Consider the following 17,788-nt stretch of genomic DNA (forward strand, 5'->3'; position numbering starts at 1 on the left):
CAATTTTACATTTTCAGTTCCAAAATGGATAGATTTTTGTTGGGTTACGTTATGGCGGGATATGGAGCAAAGGCAGATAAATTGAGTTGAGGTACAGATCAACCATGGCGTGGTAACGCGACACTTGGAAAATCATAATATGACTAGGCAGAGTCAGCACGGTTTTATTAAAGGGAAATCATGTTTGACAAATCTATTAGAGTTCTTTGAGGGTGTAACAAGCAGAGTAGATAAGGGTGAACTACTCGATGTCCTATATTTGGATTTTCAGAAGGCATTCAATAAGGTGTCACACAAGAGGTTGTTACACAGTTGAGATTGGAGGTAAAATATTAGCATGAATTGAGGATTGGTTAACGGGCAGAAAACAGAGGGTAGGAATTAACAGGCCATTTTTGGGATGACAGAGTGTAACTAGTGGAGTGCCGCAAGGATCAGTGCTTGGGCCTCAGCTATTTACAATCTATATCAATAGCTTAGATGAGGGGACTGAGTGTAATATATATCCAAGTTTGCTGACGATACAAAGCTAAGTGGGAAAGTAAGCTGTGAGGAGGACGCAAAGAGGTAAAGGAACATAGACCGGTTAAGTGATTGGGCAAGAAGGTGGCAGATGGAGTATAATGTGGGGACATGTGAAATTACCCACTTTGTTCGGAAGAATGGAAATGCAGAATATTTTTTGAAAGGATGTTGGTATTTGGAGGGATTTGGGTGTCCTTGTACACAACGACGTGTATTTATATAGTGCCTTTAACGTAGTAAAACGTCCCAAGGCGCTTCACAGGAGTATTATAAAACAAAAAATTTGACACCGAGCCACATAAGGAGAAATTAGGGCAGGTGACCAAAAGCTTGGTCAAAGAGGTAGGTTTTAGGGAGCGTCTTAAAGGAGGAAAGAGAGGTGGAGTGACTTAGGCAGGGAATTCCAGAGCTTAGGGCCTAGGCAACAATGGTTGAGCGATTATAATCAGGGATGCTCAAGAGGACAGAATTAGAGGAGCGCAGATATCTCGGGGGGTTGTGGGGCTGAAGGAGGTTACAGAGATAGGGAGGGGCGAGGCCATGGAGGGATTTGAAAACAAGGATGAGAATTTTGAAATCGAGGTGTTTAACCGGGAGCCGATGTAGGTCAGCGAGCTCAGGGGTGATGGGTGAATGGGACTTGGTGCGAGTTAGGACACGGGCAGCGAGCGCAGGGGTGATGGGTGAATGGGACTTGGTGCGAGTTAGGACACGGGCAGCCGAGTTTTGGAGTAGCTCAAGTTTACGTAGGGTAGAATGTGGGATGCCAGCCAGGAATGCGTTGGAATAGTCAAATCTAGAAGTAGCAAAGGCATGGATGAGGGTTTCAGCAGCAGATGAGCTGAGGCAAGGGCGGAGATGGGCGATGTTACGGAGGTGGAAGTCAGCAGTCTTAGTTATGCTGCGGATATGTGGTCGGAAGCTAATTTCAGGGTCAAATATGACACCAAGGTTCAGCCTCAGACAGATATTAGGGAGAGGGATGGAGTCACTGGCTAGGGAACGGAGTTTGTGGCAGGGACTGAAAACAACGGCTTTGGTCTTCCCAATAGTTAATCACAGAATGTTAAAATGCAGCTACAACAAGCAATTAAGAAGGCAAATGGTATGTTAACCTTTACTGCAAGGGGCTTGGAGTATATAAGAATAAGGAAGGCTTGCTGAAATTATATAGGGCTTTGGCGAGACCACACCTGGAGGACTGTGTACAGTTTTGGTTTCCTTATCCAAGGAAGGATATACTTGCCTTGGAGGCGGTGCAACGAAGGTTCACTAGATTGATTCCAGGGGTGAGAGGGCTGTCCTATGAGGAGAGATTGAGTAGAATGGGCCGATACTCTCTGGAGTTTAGAAGAATGAGAGGTGATCTCATTGAAACATACAAGATTCTGAGGGGGATTGACAGGGTAAATGCTGAGAGGTTGTTTCCCCTGGCTGGGGAGTCTAGAACTAGGGGTCAGTCTCAGGATAAGGGGTAGGCCATTTAAGACTGAGATGAGGAGGAATTTCTTCACTCAGAAGGTTGTGAATCTTTGGAATTCTCTGCCCCAGAGGCTGTGGAGGCTCAGTTGTTGAGTGGGTGGGAGAGTGGAGTTGAGGTCGATGATCAGCCATGATCTTATTGGATGAGGGAGCAGGCTCGAGGGGCTGTGTGGCCTACTCCTGCTCTAATGAGGCTTCACTCAGTCTGGGGGCTGGAGTGAGGTGGTGGCACCTCACTGCGGTCCTGGCTCGGTCCAAGGCCTACCCCAATGTTATGTTCATAAATAAATAGACGTTTTCATTCTGAACAGCTAGCTTGAGCTAGTCATTTATTCAGCCATGTGGACTAGTATACAGGCATCCATCTTGACTACTGCCTTGTGGGTAGCCCCCTACTAAACATACAGCTCCACCTAGTGTACCATTCTAGAATGACATGTTACTGATCATTACATCCCCCTTCCTTAGAGGTTAAACAAAATCAATATCAATCAATCATAATGATATAAACATCTTCACAACAGTCAACACATTTTCAAAGCTTTACTTTATGAACTCTAAGCTTTTCATTCTTTTATTATAGTTTTCTTTATACTCAAAGATTAAGTCTATCAGGCTTTTTTACTTCACGTGCGGATCTTGTGTTTTCATGAAAGCCTGTATGTGTGTTTGTGTTAGGTTGTTCTGGTGGTGAGTGACAAGATTCAGTTGTGGCATTGTCATCGATTTGCTCTTGGATAGTTTCTTGTGTTTTCAGGAGGGAACGGCGGTTCCTCCTGAGAATCTGTCCTTCCTCAGTTCTAACAGTGTATGACCTTGGTCCTACTTCCTCAAGAACTGTAGCTTTCCTGTTCCATGCATCTGGATCCTCAATCCTGACAACATCATCCCTTGTCAATGGTTTCAGAGTTTTGGATGACTTGTCATAGTATGATTTCAGTTTCAGCTTTAACAGTTGAAGTCTCTGTCTCAGTTCTTTACTCTGCTTTTCTTTTGCACAGCAGGGTAGCGTGGTGCGCAACTTGCGACCCATTAGGAGTTCAGCAGGTGAAGAACCACAGTCTAAAGGGAAGGCTCGGTAGCTCAGCAGGGCGAGATAAGGATCAGACTTGCTTTCTGTTGCTTTCTTCAGTAGCTGTTTGAGAACTTGAACACCTTTCTCTGCCTTACCATTCGACTGAGCATACAGAGGACTGGATGTGATGTGTTGAAAGTCATAATGTGCTGCAAACTGTTGCCACTCCTTACAGTTGAAGCACGGACCATTGTCGCTAACGGCAATCCTGGGAATTCCATGTCTGGCGAAGATGGATTTAACATGCATTATGACACTGCTTGCTGATGTGCTTGAGAGCAGCGCCATCTCAGGATAGTTAGAATAGTAGTCAATCACTATTAGTCTTTACCATTCAAATGAAAAAGGTCCATACCAACCTTTTGCCATGGTGCTGTTGGTAAGTCAGCTACTTTCATTGGTTCCTTTGCTTGTTTGTTTTGGTGTTTCTGACATGCCTCACATTTACCTATCATGTTCTCAATGTCCTTATTTATGCCAGGCCAATGAACAGTGTCTCTTGCTCTCCTTTTGCATTTTTCAATTCTGAGGTGTCCCTCATGAATCCTTTTGAGCATGTCTTGACGTAAAGCCTGTGGAATGACTATTCGGTTCTGTTTCAGTAATAGTCCACTTGCGACACTTAACTCTGACCTGATGTGATAGTACTTTGGACAGGAACCTTTTGGCCAACCATGATGAATGTTCTCTATTACTGTTTGTAACACTGTATCTTTTATTGTTTCCTCTGCTATTTGCTTTGATTTTGTGTCTGACACGGGCAGCGCAGCAGTGACCATACTTACATGAACATCCACGTCTTCCTCAGTAGAGCTCACATGACTCATTGTGGGGGCTCGGAATAGTGCATCTGCTAACACTATGGGCCAGTAATTCTGGTCCCAACGCGTGAGTACGGACGGGGTACTCACGCGTGGGCCCGTTGGAAGTGCCGGATTTCAGCATGCACAGCGCATGCGTGGGAAACTGGCATTTCCTCTCCATCGAACCAAGGGGTTCAGAGGTCCAACGCGTGCACGCAGGGCTCTGCGCGCACGCGTTGAACTTCCTTCTTTTTGACAGGTTTGCGCGTGTGCAAGGGCCTGAACTTTTTAGAAATGAAAAAAGGAGGCGTAAGGAGTGGATTCTTGAAGGTAAGTCGTCTATTATTTAAAATTATTACATTTTTTCCACAGATTCATTGTTTATAAGGACTTTACAGTAAGGTAAGTTTATTTTTAGACCCGATTTCGTAAAAAATTATTTTTTTCAAAAATTTTATTAATTGTTTTAAATAGTTTTTTTAAAGTTATTTATAGTTTATTTAATTATTGGGATGTTTTTTAAAATTTTAATTAAAGTTAAACTAGTCTTTTGGGCGCCCGTACTTTTCATGAGTTTGACAGTCTTTACTATCAAACTCATGAATAAGTTTCCCCTCCCCTGATTGGCTGCAGAGTGCTCACCTGATCCCAGCCGGCACATCGCACTAACTACGCCGCTGGATCAGGTAAGCACATCGCGCCGACAGCTGAACCGGGCCAGTGACAGGAATTCCAAGCAGGCCCGGGCTTCAGGTGTCGGCGCGCAGGGTGAGTGCACATCGGGGGCTTACATGCGCGACAAGCACCCGATCCTAATTTCTGGCCCTATGTGTTTGCCTGGTGTGTAGATCAGTTCAAAGTCATATCTTTGCAGCTTCATCATGAGTCGTTGAATCCTTGGAGACATCTCATTCAGATTTTTTTTTATGATGGCAAACAGTGGGCTGTGGTCTGTCTCAACTGTGAAGGTGGGAAGTCCATATATGTAGCCATGGAACTTTTCTAGTCCAACTACCAAGCCTAGACATTCCTTTTCAATCTGGGCATATCGACACTCAGAATCAGTCATAGACCTTGAGGCATAGGCAACAGGCTTCCAATCTTCACCCTCTGCTTGTAGCAAGACCGCGCCTAGGCCATCTTTTGATGCATCCATTGACACTTTGATTCTCTTTGTTGGGTCAAAGAAGGTGAGTACAGGTGTGGTTGTCAGCACTGTTTTGAGGTTCATCCACTCTTGTTCATGTCTTTCTGTCCATGCAAACTCATTTGTTTTATGTAGCAGGTCTCGCAGACAGGCTGTCTTGGCTGACAAGTTAGGAATGAACTTTCCGATGAAGTTTATCATCCCCATGATGCATAGCACTCCTTTTTTGTCAGAGGGTCGGGGCATGTTGAGTATGGCGTTTACTTTTTCCATATCTGGCTCTATTCCTTTACCAGATAGATTATCTCCTAGGAAAGTGACTTCCTGGATGCCAAACTGACACTTGGCTTTGTTGAGCTTCAGTCCATTCCGGCGTATGCTCTGTAGCACTTTAGTCAGTCTCTCATTGTGTTCTTTCAGTGTGGAGCCCCAGATGATGATGTCATCAACATAGATCCGAACTCCTTCCAGACCTTCAATTATGTGTTCCATCGCTCTATGAAAGATTTCAGATGCAGATATTATCCCGAAAGGCATTCTGAGGAAACAATACCTGCCAAATGGTGTGTTGAAGGTACAGTATTTGGTGCTCTCGTCATCCAGTTTTAGTTGCCAAAATCCTTGTGAGGCATCGAGCTTTGTGAAGTATCTGGCACCTGACATTTCACTGGTGATTTCTTCTCGCTTGGGAATCTGGTAGTGTTCGCGTTTTATGTTTGCATTTAAGTCCTTTGGATCCATGCATACTCTTAGATCATTGTTCTTTTCCTTTACACATACCATGGAGTTAACCCAGTCTGTTGGTTCTTCGACTTTCCTGATGACTCCTAGTGTGGTCATTCTGTCCAGTTCTTTCTTGAGCCGGTCACGCAGGGGTGCTGGAACTCTCCATGGAGCATGTACCACTGGCTGAGCATCCTCCTTTAGCTGGATCTTGTAAGTGAATGGTAGAACTCCAAATCCTTTGAACACATCCTGGAAATTACTGACTACAGAATCCACTGAGTCATCTGGTCTGCTTATGGCACAGTTTATATGGTAGACTCTCTTGACCAGTTCTAAGTCCTCACAAGCTTTGTCACCTAGTAGTGAATCAAGTCCTTCAGCCACAACAGAAAACATGAGATGATGCACTTTGTCTTTGACTGTCACTTTAAGTGTGCATACACCTAAGCTATCTATTTTCTGTCCATTATAGTTCTTCAGTAGTACTGACTTTTTCTGTATTTTGGGCTTTTCTTTCATATTTTTAATGTCACTCATACTGATTAAGTTTGCTTTTGCCCCAGTGTCTAGTTTCAATGTAACTAATGCTCCATTTGCCTGCAGTGGCATCATCCATTTGTCCTCTTTTACTGCATTAACTTTATGTTCAGCATTGTCCATTCCTGAGGGTTGCACATTTTCTGTATCCTTTTCGATATTGTCACATGAAACCATTCCTACAAAAAATGTCTCACTTAAATCAGTGTCCTCAATCACATTGACTTGTTGCCCTTTCTTTGTTTTTACTTTTGAAAAGCATTGTTTGGCAAAGTGATTCTTTCCATTACATTTTGTGCACATTTTTCCAAACGCTGGGCATTGTCTTGGCTGGTGCTGGTAACCACAGTGTTTACAATTAAAAATTTCATCCTCCGATTGCTTTGCATTTCTGTTCTGCCCATGTTTCTTCCCCTTGTAGGACACAGCACCGACAGCAGCACAGTCACTCATTGCAGTCGCATCATTATTAATTTCACTGAAAGTCTTTGCGTGCTGTTGAGCTAGCTCACTGGCATGGCATATTTTCACAGCATCCTCCAATGTTAGTTCGGTTTCTCTCAACAAACATTCCCTGACTTTCTTATCATGAATACCAAACACAACCTTGTCACGAATCATGGATGATTTCAGTTCAGAGAAATTACATGTCTGTGCTTTCAGTTTCAGATCGGTCACAAAGCTATCAAAAGTCTCATTTTGCTGCTGTGTCCGTGAACGGAACACGTACCTCTCATAGGTCTCGTTCTTTTTGGGAGAACAATGTGTATCAAACTTCTTTAGCACATCGTCCATTTTTTCTCTGTCCTCCTCTTGATCAAATACAAACGTATTAAATACCTCTATTGCCTGTGGGCCTGCAGTCGTTAGCAGTAACGTTATTTTCCTTGTGTTTGGCATCGTACCGAACCCGATTGCTGCAATGTAGAGTTCGAATTGTTGATTGAAAGTCTGCCAATTGCAGTCGACATTCCCCGTGAGTTTCAAACCCTCCGGTGGTTTCAAATTCTCCATGTCGCGTTTCACAATATTCAGCAGATATTACCAATCCTGGTACCATGTTATGTTCATAAATAAATAGACGTTTTCATTCTGAACAGCTAGCTTGAGCTAGTCATTTATTCAGCCATGTGGACTAGTATACAGGCATCCATCTTGACTACTGCCTTGTGGGTAGCCCCCTACTAAACATACAGCTCCACCTAGTGTACCATTCTAGAATGACATGTTACTGATCATTACACCCACCTCCCTGAGGGCCAGCGCCAGTGAAGAAAAGGCGGAGGCGGCGAGAGGAACAGGGATGATAGCAAAATACTGCAGATGCTGGAAATCCGAAATAACAGCAGAAAATGCTGGAAAAACTCAGCACGCCAGGCAACATCCGTGGAGAGAAAATAGAGCCAACGATTCGGGTCAAAACCCCTTATCAAGGCTTTGCGTTTATCCAGCATTTTCTGTTGTTATTTGAGAGGAACAGGGATCCACCTCCACAGATGACGCCTGCGCAGTGCGAGCTGGAGGCGGAGCTGAGAAGTGGAATCTGCGCATGCGTTATGCGGCGCGGTGGTGGAGGCGGGATTGCGCAGGCGCATCTGTGCGCGTGCGGAAGTTGTATTGCGGCTGCGCAGGACTCGGTACTGTGGCGACAGACGGAGCAGGATCGGTGAGTGAGTGAGAGACAGAGACAGAGCGCACAGCCCGCCCGGGACACGGGGCGCTGACTGGCGGGGGGCGGGTACTCGGACCCGCCGGTCTTCACCGACAGACCCGCACCGCCCTCGAGGGCTGCCGCACAGGCCCGGGCCGGGGTAGAGGTGGGGCTCGGAGCATCAGAACCGGCCTGACAGCCCGCCCCGCCCCCCCTCCCCCTGACAGCGCTCCCCACCCCCCCCCCGCCCCCCCTCCCCGCTTACCCTCCCTGACAGCCCGCCCCGCCCTGACAGCACCCCCCCCACCCCGCTCCGCTCCCCCTCCCTGACAGCACCCTCCGCCCCCGCCCCGCTCCCCCCCCCTGACAGCACCCTCCGCCCCCGCCCCGCTCCCCCTCCCTGACAGCACCCTCCGCCCCCGCCCCGCTCCCCCTCCCTGACAGCACCCTCCGCCCCCGCCCCGCTCCCCCTCCCTGACAGCACCCTCCGCCCCCGCCCCGCTCCCCCCCCCTGACAGCCATCCCCGCCCCCCCCTGACAGCCATCCCCGCCCCCCCCCCCGACAGCCATTCCCGCCCCCCCCCCCGACAGCCATTCCCGCCCCCCCCCGACAGCCATTCCCGCCCCCCCCCGACAGCCATCCCCGCCCCCCCCCGACAGCCATCCCCGCCCCCCCCCGACAGCCATCCCCGCCCCCCCCCGACAGCCATCCCCGACCCCCCCCCGACAGCCATCCCCGCCCCCCCCCCCCCGACAGCCATCCCCGCCCCCCCCCCCCCGACAGCCATCCCCGCCCCCCCCCCCCCGACAGCCATCCCCGCTCCCCCCCCCCCGACAGCCATCCCCGCCCCCCCCGACAGCCATCCCCGCCCCGCCCCCGACAGCCATCCCCGCTCCCCCCCCCCTGACAGCCCCCCCTACCCCGCCCCGCTCCCCCTCCCTGAGACCCCGCCCCGCTCCCCTCCCCCTGACAGCCCGCCCCGCTCCCCCTGCCCTGACAGCCCCCCCTACCCCGCCCCGCTCCCCCTCCCTGAGACCCCGCCCCGCTCCCCTCCCCCTGACAGCCCGCCCCGCTCCCCTCGCCCTGACAGCCATCCCCGCTCCGCCCCGCTCCCTCCCCCGCTCCCCCTCCCCTACCCCGCCCCGCTCCCCCTCCCCGAGACCCTGCCCCTCCCCCTGAACCCGCCCCGCTCCCCTCCCCCTGACAGCCATCCCCGCTCCGCCCCGCTCCCTCCCCCGCCCTGACAGCCCCCCTCCCCTACCCCGCTCCCCCTCCCTGCCGCCCCGCCCCGCTCCCCTCCCCCTGACAGCCATCCCCGCTCCGCCCCGCTCCCCCCCCCACCCTGACAGCCCCCTCCTACCCCGCCCCGCTCCCCTCCCTGCCGCCCCGCTCCCCCTCCCTGCCGCCCCGCTCCCCTCCCCCTGACACCCCGCCCCGCTCCCCTCCCCTCCCCTCCCCCTGACAGCCATCCCCGCTCCGCCCCGCTCCCCCCCCACCCTGACAGCCCGCCCCGCTTACCCTCCCCCTGACAGCCCTCCCCGCTCCCCACCCCGCCCCCCTCCCCCTGACAGCCCGCCCCGCTCCCCTCCCCTGGTCACCCCGCCCCGCTCCCCCTGACAGCCCTCCCCGCTCCCCTCCCCACCCTAACCCCCCCCCCCCCCCCCGGACAGCTCGCCCTCTCTTCACCCCACCCAGCCAATCCGGACGGGCCGCTGAACCTCCTCCCAGAGGACAGAAATGAGGAATTTCTTCACCCAGAGAGTGGTGAACCTGTGGAATTCTCTACCACAGAGGGCAGTTGAGGCCAATTCATTAAATATATTCAAGAAGGAGTTAGATATATTTCTTGAGGCTAAAGGGATCAAGGGATATGGGGAGAAGGCAGAGACAGGTTTGGATGATCAGCCATGATCTCATTGAATGGTGGAGCAGGCTCGAGGGGCCGAATGACCTACTCCTAGTTTCTATGTTTCTCCCCTCCTCCCCCCCCCCCCCCCCCCTTGCAGTGTTCATCAGATCTTGCCGTGTCCTGTCAACCAGAATTAATCCGAGCGATGACTCTCGAGTATGCAAGAGCTGTGAGCAGTTTCTAGGTATCGGAAGCTGGCAGCAGCCTCCAAAGCTTTGGTTAAGAGAGAAGGTGGGTGAAGGGCCGAGGGCTATCGTATTGGATGCTGCGAAGGCTGGCAGATGATATGCTGATTCATTGAGGGTTCGATGAAGTCGGGTGGGAGGAGGCGCGTGTGCAGCAGTTGGGCTGAATGGCCTGTTTCTGTGCTCCACATTCTATGTACTGATGCGATAACACCTATATACAGCTATACTGCGGTTTGCGTCTTTACGGGTGAGACAGGTTCACGAGGCACTGTCTATGGGTTCAGGCCCACGTCAGGGAGCTGCGATAGACCACGCACCCCATTGGGAGTCCTTCAGCCCTCCGAGCTCCTCAAGGGAAAGGAGAGAGAGAGGCAATCAAAGGAAGATGAAGTACAGGAAACTTTCTGGTATCCGGCATGGATGGGACCGACCTGGTGCCGGTCCATCAACAATGCCGGAGAACCGAGCGCTATAGTTAAAAGATACGGAGCTCAGAGCTCCATCTAAAGCAACAAACCCTGTTGCTTAGTAACAGCTTCAAAACAATCGGCACAAGTTGCAAGCGTCTCTGTACCTTAGCAACAGCTTCAGCTACACGCTTGCACAGCCACAAATGATTAAAAAAAGTAACTAAAAGTAAAAAAAGTTATCTGAACCGACTCCTGAATTTTGCCGGTGGATAGAGCGTTCCGGTTATTTCGTGGCCGGTTAATCAAAAGTTTCTTGTAAAGCTCAGGACTGGAGGACGGAGAGGGTTAAGAGTCCGATGGCCTCTAGCATCCAAGTGGAACTTGGTATCTGATGGATGGTGGCATAGAATCATAGAAAGTTACAACACTGAAGGAGTTATCCAGCCTAATCCCACTAACCTACATAGAGATTGAGCTAACCAAATTAGTAACAATACTGTGGAGGAGGAATTCCTGGAGTGTATACGGGATGGTTTCCTGGACCAATATGTCGAGGAACCAACTAGAGATCTTAGACTGGGTATTATGTAATTAGAAAGGATTAATTAGCAATCTTGTTGTGCGAGGCCCCTTGGGTCAGAGCGATCATAATATGATAGAATTCTTCATTAAGATGGAGAGTGAAGTAGTTGACTCAGAGACTTGGGTCCTGAATTTAAATAAAGGAAACTACGATGGTATGAGGCGCGAATTGGGTAGGATTGATTGGGGAATGTCACTCAAAGGGTTGACGGTGGATGGGCAATGGCAAACATTCAAAGATCGCATTGATGAACTACAGAATTTGTTCATCCCAGTTTGGCATAAAAATAAAACAAAAAAGGTGACTCAACTGTGGCTAACAAGGGAAATTAGGGATAGCATAAGATCCAAGGAGAGGACATATAAATTGGCCAGAAAAAGCAATAATCCTGAGGATTGGGAGCAGTTTAGGATTGAACAAAGGAGGACAAAGGGATTAATTAAGAAAGGGAAAATAGAATATGAGAGTAAGCTTGCAGGGAATATAAAAACTGACTGTAAAAGCTTTTATAGATATGTGAAGAGAAAAAGATTGGTGAAGTCAAGCGTAGGTCCCTTGCAGTCAGAATCAAGGGAATTTATAATGGGGAACAAAGAAATGGCAGGCCAACTAAATACATTTTTTGGTTCTGTCTTCACAAAGGAGGACACAAATAACCTCCCAGAGATGCTGGGGAACATAGGGTCTGATGAAAGGGAGAAACTGATAGAAATCAGTATTTGTAGGGAAATGGTGTTAGGAAAATTGATTGGACTGAAGGCCGATAAATCCCCAGGGCCTGATAATCTACATCCCAGGGTACTTAAGGAAGTGGCCCTAGAAATAGTAGATGCATTGCTGGTCATCTTCCAGAACTCGGTAGACTCTGGAACAGTACCCATGGATTGGAGGGTAGCTAATGTTACCCCACTATTCAAAAAAGGTGGTAGAGAAAAAGCGGGGAATTATAGACCGGTAAGCCTGACATCGGTAGTGGGGAAAATGCTAGAGTCCATTATAAAAGATGTAATAGCAGAGCACTTGGAAAGCAGTGACAGGATCGGACAAAGTCAACATGGATTTACAAAAGGTAAATCATACTTGACTAATCTACTGGAATTTTTTGAGGATGTAACTGGTAAAATAGATAAGGGAGAACCAGTGGATGTGGTGTATTTGGACTTTCAGAAGGCTTTCGATAAGGTCCCGCATAAGAGATTAACGTGCAAAATTAAGGCACATGGGATTGGGGGCAAGGTATTGACTTGGATAGAGAACTGGTTGGCGGACAGAAAGCAAAGAGTTGGAATAAACGGGTCGTTTTCCGAGTGGCAGGCAGTGACTAGTGGGGTATTCCAAGGATCGGTCCTAGGACCCCAGCTGTTCACAATATATATTAATGATCTGGACGAGGGAATTGGATGTAATATCTCCAAATTTGCAGACGACACAAAGATGGGTGGGAGGGTATGCTGTGAGGAGGATGTCGTAAAACTCCAGTACGATTTGGACAGGTTGGGTGATTGGGCAGAAACATGGCAAATGCACTATAATGTGGATAAATGTGAGGTTATCCACTTTGGTGGCAAAAACAGGAAGGCAGATTATTATTTGAATGGCAATAGATTAGAAGGGGAAGTGCAATGAAACCTGGGTGTCCTTGTGCACCAGTCGCTGAAGGTAAGCATGCAGGTGCAGCAGGCGGTTAAGAAGGCAAATGGTATGTTGGCCTTCGTAGCGAGAGGGTTTGAGTACAGGAACAAGGATGTCTTGCTGCAGTTGTACAGGGCTTTGGTGAGACCGCACCTTGAGTATTGTGTGCAGTTTTGGTCACCTTACCTGAGGAAGGATGTTCTTGCCATGGAAGGAGTTCAGCGAAGATTCACCAGGCTGATACCTGGGATGGCAGGAATGACGTATGAGGAGAGATTGGGCTTATACTCGCTGGAGTTTAGAAGAATGAGAGGTGATCTCATTGAAACTTACAAAATTCTGACAGGACTGGACAGACTAGATGCAGGAAGGATGTTTCTGATGGCTGGGGAGTGCAGAACCAGGGGTCACAGTCTAAGGATAAGGGGTAAGCCATTTAGGACTAAAATGAGGAGGAATTTCTTCACCCAGAGAGTGGTGAACCTGTGGAATTCTCTGGCACAGAGGGCGGTGGAGGCCAGTTCATTAAATATATTCAAGAAGGAGTTGGATATATTTCTTAAGGCTAAAGGGATCAAGGGGTATGGGGAGAAAGCAGGGACCGGGCACTGAATTTGGATGATCAGCCATGATCTCATTGAATGGCGGAGCAGGCTCGAGGGGCCGAATGGCCTACTCCTGCTCCTATCTTCTATGTTTCCCAGCTCTTGGTCCGTAGCCCTGCAGGTTAGAGCATCCCAAGTGCACATCCAGTGACATTTTAAATGTGGTTAGGGTTCCTGCCTCTCCCACCCTTTCAGGCAGTGAGTTCCAGACCCCCACAACCCTCTGGGTGAAGAAATTTCCCCTCAAACCCCCTCTAAACCTTCCACCAATTACTTTAAATCTGTGCCCCCTGGTTTTTGACCCCTCTGCTAAGGGAAATAGGTCCTTTCTATCCACTTTATCCAGGCCCCTCATAATTTTATACACCTCAATAAGGTCTCCCCTCAGCCTCCTCTGTTCCAAGGAAAACAGACCCAGCCTATCCAGTCTTTCCTCATAGCTAAGATTCTCTACTCCCGGCAACATCCTTGTCAATCTCCTCTGTACCCTCTCTCGTGCAATCACATCTTTCCTGTAATGTGGTGACCAGAACTGCACGCAGTACTCCAGCTGAGGCCTAACTAGTGTTTTATACAGTTGAAGCATAACCCCCCTGCTCTTATATTCTATGCCTCAGCTAATAAAGGCAAGCATTCCGTGTGCCTTCTTAACCACCTTATCTACCTGGCCTGCTACCTTCAGGGATCTGTGGACATGCACTCCACGGTCCCTTTGTTCCTCTACACTACTCAGTATCCTACCATTTAATGTGAATTCCCTTTCCTTGTTAGCCCTCCCCAAATGTATTACCTCACACTTCTCCAGATTGAATTCCATTTGCCACTGTGCTGCCCACCTGACCAATTTATTGATATCTTCCTGCAGTCGACAGCTTCCTTCTTCAGTATCAACCACACAGCCGAGTTTAGTATCAGCTGCAAACTTCTTAATCATACCCCCTATATTCAAGGTGTGCTTTGGGGTGGCAGGGGGCTGTTGGGTGTGTGGGGGTGGCGGTGTGTGGCGGGGAGGGGGGCTATGTGGGGATATCGTGCTCTGGGATCTTTCACATCCACTTCAGAGGGCAGACAGGACCTAGCTTTAGCATCTCATCCAAAAGACGGCCCCTCCGGCAGTGCGGCACTCCCTCGGCAGTGCGGCGCTCCCTCGGCGCTCCCTCCGGCAGTGCGGCGCTCCCTCGGCGCTGCCCCTCCGGCAGTGCGGCGCTCCCTCGGCGCTGCCCCTCCGGCAGTGCGGCGCTCCCTCGGCGCTGCCCCTCCGGCAGTGCGGCGCTCCCTCGGCGCTGCCCCTCCGGCAGTGCGGCGCTCCCTCGGCGCTGCCCCTCCGGCAGTGCGGCGCTCCCTCGGCGCTGCCCCTCCGGCAGTGCGGCGCTCCCTCGGCGCTGCCCCTCCGGCAGTGCGGCGCTCCCTCGGCGCTGCCCCTCCGGCAGTGCGGCGCTCCCTCGGCGCTGCCCCTCCGGCAGTGCGGCGCTCCCTCGGCGCTGCCCCTCCAGCAGTGCGGCGCTCCCTCGGCGCTGCCCCTCCGGCAGTGCGGCGCTCCCTCGGCGCTGCCCCTCCGGCAGTGCATCAATGCTTCAGTACTGATGCCAAGGTACGACAGAAGTGTCAGCTTAGATTATGGGCTCAAGTCTCTGGAGTGGAACTTGAAGCCACAACCTTCTGACTCGGTAGAGTGATGCTACTGAGCCAAGCTGGGCCTTTCTGGGACTATAGAGGAGGAAGAGCCTCGGTAAATTGGGTGTGACTCCCAGTACCGTGTAGTGGTATTCCCCGACATTTGGGGGCAGGTTACTATCAGTGGAGCTTGGAGGGTGAGGAAGTGTTTGGGAACGTGATGGGATTTTGGACCATGACCAGTGTGTAATAACAATGATGGGGTAAGAAGCTCAGTGTGTGAGACAGGGCTGCTGTACGTACAGGCTGAAGTTAGCTGTCCCCTGGGATGGTCTGGTGGGCATCCTCTTCAATAACTCCGCTCACCCTGTTAGTAGATGGATTTCCACAGTATTGATATGGCTGCACTGTGCTATGTGTGAGTGATGCTGGGTGTACGGGTGGAGTGATGGTCTGCACTGACATTGATGGGAGTGATTGTAATTGGTCTACTGGGGAAATGTAGCACTGTCCTTTCCTTATTTACAACACCCTCAGTCACTGGGACAATGCTGAGGAAATGCAGCACTGTCCTTTCAATATTACAACAGCCTCAGTCACTGGGAGAGTACTGGGGAAATGCAGCACTCTCCTTTCAATATTACAACACCCTCAGTCACTGGGACAGTACTGGGGAAATGCAGCACTGTCCTTTCAATATTACAACACCCTCAGTCACTAGGACAGTATTGGGGAAATGCAGCACTGTCCTTTCAATATTACAACACCCTCAGTCACTGGGACAGTACTGGGGAAATGCAGCACTGTCCTTTCAATATTACAACAGCCTCAGTCACTGGGACAGTACTGGGGAAATGCAGCACTGTCCTTTCAATATTACAACACCCTCAGTCACTGGGACAGCACTGGGGAAATGCAGCACTGTTCTTTCAATATTACAACACCCTCAGTCACTGGGACAGTACTGGGGAAATGCAGCACTGTCCTTTCAATATTACAACACCCTCAGTCACTGGGACAGTACTGGGGAAATGCAGCACTGTCCTTTCAATATTACAACACCCTCAGTCACTGGGACAGTACTGGGGAAATGCAGCACTGTCCTTTCAATATTACAACAGCCTCAGTCACTGGGACAGTACTGAGGAAATGTAGCACTGTTCTTTCAATATTACAACAGCCTCAGTCACTGGGACAGTACTGAGGAAATGTAGCACTGTTCTTTCAATATTACAACACCTTCAGTCACTAGGACAGTATTGGGGAAATGCAGCACTGTCCTTTCAATATTACAACAGCCTCAGTCACTGGGGAAATGCAGCACTGTCTTTTCCTTGCACGCACTATAATGCTGAAAGTTGCAGGTTTATTGACGATCATCTGAGGAGCTGTCAAGGGTGATGCTTTGAAACCTGCTGATGGAGGTGTTTGGAGAAAGAAGGAATTGAGATGTAGGATGGGTCGAGTGAGGCCAGGCGAGGAGAAAGGAACAGGTTAGTTAATAGCCCCTTCAGCTCATGGTGTGTTTTCAGTCCGCTTGTGTATAAGGTGCCCTTTGAGTAGGTTTTTGTGCAAGTGTCAGCACAGTGCCGGGGAAGCTGAGGCCTTGTATCACGTGATTTAAAGGCTGGAAGCAAAGCTGGATATCGCTGGAGTAATCAGCTTAGAGAGCATCATTGCATTAAAATGATCGGGACAAGGTACCAGATGTAGTTGAGGGCTGGCAGTGTGTCTGTGCATGGCTGTGTACTGTCAGCAGCCTTGACTGACCTTCACCTTCAGCTGCAGATTAAAGATGGACGAACCCGTCAGACAGTGCTGTGCAAATCACTGTGGGTGCTTCAAAAAGCCCCAGACACACAGGGAGCCGAAGAGAGATTGAGGGAGAGGAGTTTAAAACCTACGGAGGTCTAGGGGGGCATTTGTGATGTTTGTAGTCTTTCTATGATTTGGTTGCATTTGTGTTTAATTCCTCTGGTGGGGGGTTAGTACAATTGAAGCACCTCTTGATAGGGCAATGACCGTCCATGCCTGGCTGGTGAGGATCGCGGGGAGAGGCTCCGGCCCACAAAGATCTCAGCCCCTGATTCCATCCCCTTCCCCCTCTGCCTGCACAGGGTGAAGCCAACAGTACGCAGTCCGAGTGCCCTGTTTGATTCTGAGCTGAGTTTCAGTTCCACTTGAGCTGGTTCCCACCACCTCAACATCAGCAGCCTACGCCCTTACCCTCACCCCCATCAGCAACCTACGCCCTTACCCTCACCCCCATCAGCAGCCTCTGCCCCTACCTTCACCCCCATCAGCAGCCTCTGCCCTTACCGTCACCCCCATCAGCAGCCTACGCCCTTACCCTCACCCCCATCAGCAGCCTACGCCCTTACCCTCACCCCCATCAGCAGCCTACGCCCTTACCCTCACCCCCATCAGCAGCCTACACTCTTACCCTCACCCCCATCAGCAGCCTACGCCCTTACCCTCACCCCCATCGGCAGCCTACGCCCTTACCCTCACCCTCATCGGCAGCCTACGCCCTTACCCTCACCCCCATCAGCAGCCTACGCCCTTACCCTCACCCCCATCAGCAGCCTACACTCTTACCCTCACCCCCATCAGCAGCCTACACTCTTACCCTCACCCCCATCAGCAGCCTACACCCTTACCCTCACCCCCATCAGCAGCCTACACTCTTACCCTCACCCCCATCGGCAGCCTACGCCCTTACCCTCACCCCCATCAGCAGCCTACGCCCTTACCCTCACCCCCATCAGCAGCCTACACTCTTACCCTCACCCCCATCAGCAGCCTACGCCCTTACCCTCACCCCCATCGGCAGCCTACGCCCTTACCCTCACCCCCATCGGCAGCCTACGCCCTTACCCTCACCCCCATCGGCAGCCTAC

At 50.5% G+C, this 17,788-nt stretch overlaps 1 protein-coding gene across 3 annotated transcripts in view; it reads left to right on the top strand.

Moving 5' to 3' along the window:
* Nucleotides 1-7,876: 7,876 nt before the first annotated feature.
* Nucleotides 7,877-17,788, top strand: part of madd (MAP-kinase activating death domain) — a 268,175-nt gene continuing 258,263 nt past the window's right edge. For all 3 annotated transcript variants that reach the window (XR_015080939.1, XR_015080942.1, XM_086007468.1), the window contains exon 1: nucleotides 7,877-7,961. The gene's annotated coding sequence lies outside the window, so the exon portion shown is untranslated. The remainder of the gene's footprint in view (nucleotides 7,962-17,788) is intronic.

The sequence above is a fragment of the Somniosus microcephalus genome, chromosome 15, assembly GCF_052327205.1.
Source record: "Somniosus microcephalus isolate GS21.2 chromosome 15, FLI_Smic_1.0, whole genome shotgun sequence".
In the NCBI taxonomy this organism is placed as follows: Eukaryota; Metazoa; Chordata; class Chondrichthyes; order Squaliformes; family Somniosidae; genus Somniosus; species Somniosus microcephalus.